General features: G+C 33.5%; 1 pseudogene; it reads left to right on the top strand.

Annotated features, from left to right (window-relative positions):
- The first annotated feature begins 1,821 nt into the window (after positions 1–1,821).
- Positions 1,822–2,031, top strand: LOC148041980 (large ribosomal subunit protein eL38z/eL38y pseudogene; annotated as a pseudogene).
- The last annotated feature ends 5,343 nt before the right edge of the window (positions 2,032–7,374 follow it).

Below are 7,374 nucleotides of genomic sequence, written 5' to 3'. Positions count from 1 at the left end.
ATGAAGCATCCTTCTATCCATACACTAATATCTGGGGTTCCAGGATCTAGGAAGGCATTAGCCATATCTACTTCCTTTACAGGCTCTGGGGCTTTATTGGTCTTGGTCGCTGTTGAAGGAGCGATCCTTAATCCACGTCTTCTTGTCAAGATGCTTTTGAATTTCTTTCGGCAGCTGGGAGACAGCATCAGTAACTGTCGGAATGCTAGGTTTAGTTTAAAAGTGTCTAGGTCTTTGACCAAGCCATAATCTTTGATAGGATCCACAGGCTTCTCTAGCCGGCTGGGGAATGGGGCTACACCCATTTTCATCTTTCCTTTTTCTTCTAATAATTGCAGCATCGGCACTTCTTCTCTTTTTGGAGGTGCTTCTATATCATCTATCTCCTGGGCCTCTAGTCCTGTCTTTGGGATTGTCTCTGTAACTCTCTGTGGCACTACAACGCTTTATACTGCACTGTTCTATTCGGTACTACTCTATCCCTCTGTTGGCAGGTTGAACTTCAGAGTCTTGGCAAGAGAATAATTTTCATTCTGAACCATTAGTTCCTTCTTCTTGGTGCGTGTAACAGCAGCAACTTCCAACTCTACCAAGTTGGAGGTAGGCTCTTGTACCTTCTGTTGGCTCTATTAGTGCCATTGTCCTTTACAGGGGTTGGACTTGGACAGTCCTTTTGATAGTCCACTTGGAGAAAAGAATTGGGAAAGAAAAGCCATGCAAGAAAGAGAAATGTATGGCCCTATTTTGCGATATCTTTAATATTTTGAGCACTAAGATAATAAAAATAAATGAATACATCCATAGGGGATGTGCTCACCCATTCATGGAGTGAAGATTCTATGCAATTGGTCTCTTTTGAACTCTTGTCTCTAAGCTCTCTTCTATTGCAATTAATGGTTCTATAATTTTTCTTCAATTGTGTGTAAAGCTATGGTGAATTCTTGCAACAATATTTATGTTCTTTGAGAGAGAGAGAGAGAGAGAGAGAGAGGACTCTTAAGCCATGTGCAACCAGGGTTTCTACATACAATGTGGTTTTTTTCTCTGGCAAGCAACCATGCTAAAACAAATTAGTGAAATCAAGGACTTCCATCTTACTACTTGGAAGAAGGATGCTTGATTTATCAAGATTAAAAGAAGGATGTTGTGAAGTTCAATATGTAGTGTAAGAAGTATCTTTACACACTTTGCATGTTAATTTGTGAAATGGCTGACAAGTTGAAGCAATCCCTTCTCTGCTAGGTCTCAACATGTAGGATGTTTAGTGTTTAAAATGTCAGGATTCATTTATAACATGTCAGATAGAGTGGCATTTTGATTTTTTAATTTGAAGACTTTTGTATGTAGACTTTACGAACTCTTGCCAATAGTGGTGAAGGGAGTTGAACTTTTATTTAAAATGATTATTGGAAGTTTGATTTGCACAAGTGGAAACTAAAATTGAGATTATATGTTGCTTTCAAAAAATGGAGAATATATTTTGTTCTCATGCAATAGGATCAAGGGTTTTTTAAAAATGTAATTGGATGAGAGAGAGAGAGAGAGAGAGAGAGAGAGAGAGAGAGAGAGAGAGAGAGAGGAAAAAGATAGGGTTACAATTTTCAAACATAATTCAAGATGAAAGAGTTTTTAAAATGTGATTGGAGAAGAACACACACACATGTATGTATGTGTGTATAGCAAAAAAAGAAATAACAAGAGGAGAGAGAGAGATTAAGAGAGGAAAATAAGAGGAGAGAGAAGAGAGAGAGAGGACTTCTTACTATGTGTGCATCCACAGTTTCTACGTAGGGTGTGGTTATTTTTTTGCAACAAGCAACCATGCTGATACAAATTAGTGAAATCAAGGACTCCCTTCTTAGTTCTTGGAGAAAGAATGCTTGCTCTATCAAGATTAAAGTAAATAAGGATGTTATGAAGTTCAATGTGTAGTGCAAGAAGTATCTTTACACACTTTACATGTTTGATTGTGAAAAGGCTAATAAGTTGAAGCAATCCCTTCCTCTAGGTCTCAACATGCAAGATGTTTAGTATTTGAAATGCCAAGATTCATGTGTGCATTTAAATTTTGTATTCTGAAGAATTTGGTATGCAGACTTTACCACCTCTTACCAATAGTGGTGAGGGAGTTGCGTATTGAAAGTTTGATTTGCACAAGTGGGAGCTAAAATTGAGATTATATTTTTCTCTTAAAAAAGGGAGAATAGATTTTCTCCTTGTGTAATAGGGTTTGGGTTTTTTTAATGCGATTGGAGAAAAAAGATAAAAGGAGAGAGAGAGAGAGAGAGAGAGAGAGAGAGAGAGAGAGAGAGAGAGAGAGAGAGAGAGAGAGAAGAGAGGGAGGGAGGGAGAGAGAGAAAGTGAAAAAAGAAAATAAAAGAAAGAGGAGAGAGAAAAAAGAAATGAAAGAAATAAAATTATATTAATGTCTACAAAATGATATATGAGCCAATGAGACCAGAATGTTCATTTGAAAGTTGGGGAATTTTCCCAAGTCCCAAAATTATTTGTCATCTAATGCAATGTTCAACTAAATGGAGAATAAACAATACATAGTTAATGAATAGAAAATAATGTCTAGACTATATACAATGTTGAATTTCTATGGAGATACTCTCATCTTAAGATATATCTTATGGAATTATCTAGCATATAGTGGCTAAAGTGGTGAGGTATTATTCCCAAATGATGATGTAGTATCCTTTGTATTTGGAGATTATGTTGCTTGTGGGGGTCTAGGCCACTTGGTCATGGACGATGGGATCTGCATCTCTTGGTGGTTGTGTATAGGGTGACTCCCTAGGGTGGGGCCACTAGTTAGCCTGATGAGAACTTTGTGGTAGAGGCTCTATAGAACTCTTTGAGTGTACATTGGTGTGTGTCTCTAAGTGCTTGCTCCTTCATAAGATGTTCTCTCTATATATATTAGTGTAGCTCTACTAAGAAGAGTCCAATACATGAGACATAAATACTTAAAAAATAGGAGGGAGAGAAAAAAATAGAGGGGGCAGAGAGGGGAGGGGAGGGAAGAAAGAGGAGATAGATAAAGAATGAAAAAATAGGAGAGATAATGAAAAAGGAGGGGAGAGAAAAAAGCGGAGGGAAAGATGAGAGAGAGAGAGAGAGAAATGAAAAGGAAAATAGAGAGGATAGAGACATAGATAATGTAGAGAAACAAGAGGAAAGAGGCGAAAAAGAGGAGAGAGAGAGAGGGGATAGATGAAGAAGTAAGGTAGTGCATGACAACTTTGCTTTCTTTACAATGGTACATCATAGCAGTACAAAGCTATTGTAAAGCGGCCTAGCATTCATTGTGTGCAAGGAATGCTAGTTTATGTACTCAAGGTCATCTACTTGAATTAATGGTATAGGAAAATGGCTTGTGAAAGTTACACTTACTTTTCCAACAAGAGGATTAAATTTAAGATTCATATGTAGATAACACATCTTTTAGATAAGATTGCTCTATATGTAACTTTTTTCACATATTCTGAGATCATGGTGAACTCATTCAACTAATTACTAGAAAGTGCTTGATAAAAAGAGTTAGATTTTGTCACAAAATCAAAATTTACTATTTGTAGCAAAACATAGTGTTAGCATTATAGAACTATCCCTAAATCTCATTTGAACATAATAGAAGGGAAACTATATCACTTTTTGTATCTTTAAAATTTTATATATCCTACCGTGAGTACTTATGAGAAAAAATTTGAAGGACAATTTATAAATCAATCAAGCTAATTATATGATGCTAGGAAGCATAGTCATGGTGGATTCCGTGAGAATTTACAGTGGATTCTATCAAATTTATTTGTCGACCAGGGCTCGTACATAAGGTGGATTCCTTGTGCGAGAAGTTGATGGGGATGCATGCCCTTCTCGAACATTTTATTAATTAATGTGCACATGGGTGATTCCACAGTGAACACCATATTGGGGAATATGGGAATTTTCCATAAGTTTGGGACACATGGTCAAATCTTTGGATTTGCCATAACTTGAACATTATAACTCCAAATCGAGTGCTCTATAGCTCATTAGATTCCATTTTTCAAGTGTTTTCCAATGATAGGTCACATCATGTGGTTTTGAGAAACTTATGGGCATATTATCCGGGTGCCACCTTTTTAGTATTCAAAAACTGGGAATTGGGAGATTCCCAAACTCACTAATATTGTGTTAGTGGGTGATTTTGCAAAATTCATATTAATTAACTAAGCTTTTACCAGTTTAGAGTGCGCACTCGAATTAAATTAAGGTTAGGAAAATGTCCCAACCTATTTTAATTATTTGTAGCTGAAGACTGTTAGGTATTCACTACTATTTATTTATTTTATTTATAAACAATTGTGAATGCTTCGATTGATATGTAGAGCAGGTAACGGTGGCTTTGGGTAGCACTGGGCATTAGCGTAAGTCCACGCGTAAACTTTATAATTATGATTAGTTATCTTAAGTATAATATATAACATTATGTATTTAAATGATATTATATTATTAAAATTAATACTCTATTTGTAAGTTATAAGTTTAAACTTCTTTAGTAATAATTAGATCATTGTTCTTAGTACTATTAATTAATTTATTTTTAATTTAGATTATTTTAAAATATGAGATTTAAGATATGATTTTATTGAAATAAACTTTCTTTATGGAATAACTTATTATTATTTTAATTTGGTTAAGTTTTAAAAGCCTTTTTTAGCTTTCTTTATAAAAGCAACAAGATTGCCTGCAAAACAAGAGAACAAGGTGAAAGTTGAGTTTTTTCGTTTGTCCCTCATCCAGAATCAGAATTCAGAGTTTCAAGAGTCATTTTGGGGATTTTGGTACGCTCTAGACCTCGGATAAGTTACTCATGAATATATATGTGCATCAGGTGAGTTCAAAATAATGTATTTTTAAAATACAATTTTTATACATTTTTTACATGCATAAGGGTGTCATAAAAAGGGGTTATTTATAGATTGAATAGAAAAGGGTTATGTTTTATTTAAGAAAAATTCACAGATAAGGATTTTTATAAATAGGCCTTGAATGCACGTATGTAGAGGATATACATATAGTAACTTCCCCGAGCTCTAGACGCAATAGTGATGTCAAAAGGTCAAGATTTAGAGCACAAAATTTTCTGCAACAACTATAGCATGTTACAGGATATATCTTGACTCTTAAAACTCTGTATTTCAATTGATATTTGTATTTTCTTTATAATTATATGTAAGATATGAATGCAAATATCCATGTAAAACTATAATATATAATTAAGGACGGCAAACCATGGCTTTTGCTATGGGGAAGGTTGGGCCCAATCGTGCGTTATTATCGTGTCTTTCTCAATCTATTGAGTTATTCAAATTCTCTTATGTATTATAATATTTTTTGCATTTAATAGTTGAGATGTTTGATTTGTTAGATTTTTCCACTTAGTTCTATTATGTGTGTCATAAATTTGTTTATGATTGAGATTTGATTTGCTAGATTTGCCATGTTCCGCTTCATAAAATTTGTATCAGAGCCTGGCTATGCTTCGAGTTTTCAATTGTATGATATTAGTGTATAAATACGAACACCGTGAAACAATCACAATCTATAAGAAAAATCACTACAAATGAAGATTACATGTGTATTTCTCGTATTTTAGACAATCTTATATACACAGTTGATTGACTCGAATTGATCCAAATTATTCTTCTCTAAATTTGGATTATAACATGGACTTGGCTATGCAAACAGGATGTTATAGCCAAAAAGGTTTTGAAGTTTATTTTATAGTAAATCATAGATTTGTTTTATTTTATAAAATTTTCAAGTTTAAGTATATTAAGTCTTTATTTATATAACATGCTATTATATAGAAGAGACACTTGAAAGTAGTCTAGCTATTGCATATGCTTCACCATACAAATCCTCTCGAACAACTATTTTTCAGGTAATGTAACTTTTCACTAGTTCATATTTTGAGGATGGTGTAAAAACAAAAGTTTTAGACCTTAGAAAGATCTACAATTGTTATCAAACACATATTTCACAAATTCTGAATATTTAGCGAGCTATTTGAGTTCTAAAGTGACCCTAAATGCAAATTTCACATTAGTATGCAGAAAATTGTGTAGTAGCCAACTTTGAGCCCTATTTTTTATGACCTTACCTTCAGATTTGGTAATCCATCATATGGACATGAATTGTAGACCATTTTGTTGTCTACAACTCTCTAACTATCATCATGACATGATTCTATGTACAAAGAAAGTTATTTGTCTTTAAAGTAAGTCTCGTAGTTGACCCAGACATGGTGAAATTTGTAAATTTCAACCTATACAGACATCTAATTTCCTAGTAGGATAGCTTTTAATCCATTTGTAGTTTGAGTATACTCCCAAAAGCAAAGGTTTTAGCTTATACAAAGATCTAAAACTTATATTAGACATGGTTTTGTCTAAATATGCATATATTAAAAGATAATTATATCTAAATATGCCATTAAACTTGAATATTACTATTTTTTTAAACCAAGAAACTAGTATTTTATCCAACTTTAGCCTTATCTTTAATATGTTTCTTTTTTTAACTTTTAGTGTTAGTCATAAGTAAATGTTTTAATGTAAAATTCCTTATAAGCTCCAACTCTGTAGTTATAGACTAACTTGATTCACAAGAAGATATAAGTTGTTTTTATTCAAAGTAGGCCTTCAATATGATTCTCACTCTAATTTTTGGTGATAATAGTATGCCTTTAATGTTGTTATCTTTTGATTTGATAAACATTAAGACTAACAAATTTTTCTTAAAAGTACTTTGGAAATTTCTTCAACTTCCTAATTTTGTTGCAAATTCACGCTTTCTAGTAAAGATAAAGATCTCCAATCAAGGTAAGATAGGTAAGTCTTTTACTCTCTTTTTTTTCTAGAATTCTTAGTTAAATTTTTACTTACTACTAAACTAGAATAACAATTTTATTTGTTATTGTCGATGCTTTCAGGAGACGTAGCATTCATAATACTTTTGTCTTATCTTTTGACTCTCTTACTCCCATGAAAGACATCTTTGGCACTAACACTAGTTTTTAATCTTTTTGGAATCAATTGTTTGCTAATAATTAGATTCTAATTGATTCATTGTCCTATACTAGATACTTGGTAAAGTTTATTTAAAAAAAAATCATTCAGTTGAAGATGTGCAATGGATGACCGCCCATGCCCTTAGTGCTTACCCTACATTGCTAGCTTCACATTGAGCAGCTAATAGCAATTGTCCATAATTGCTATCCCAACCCGGGGGTATGATGGCAGGAAGCATAGTCATGATGGATTCTGTAACGTGTCCACCTGTCCACCGTAGGACATGTCTTAACAGCCCATCGAGAAGAGA

The sequence above is a fragment of the Lygodium microphyllum genome, chromosome 1, assembly GCF_053477565.2.
Source record: "Lygodium microphyllum isolate KBCC chromosome 1, Lygodium_microphyllum_v1.1.10, whole genome shotgun sequence".
Classification (NCBI taxonomy): domain Eukaryota; kingdom Viridiplantae; phylum Streptophyta; class Polypodiopsida; order Schizaeales; family Lygodiaceae; genus Lygodium; species Lygodium microphyllum.
Note: the sequence above shows the minus strand (reverse complement) of the source record. Positions and strands in the feature narration are given on the sequence as shown.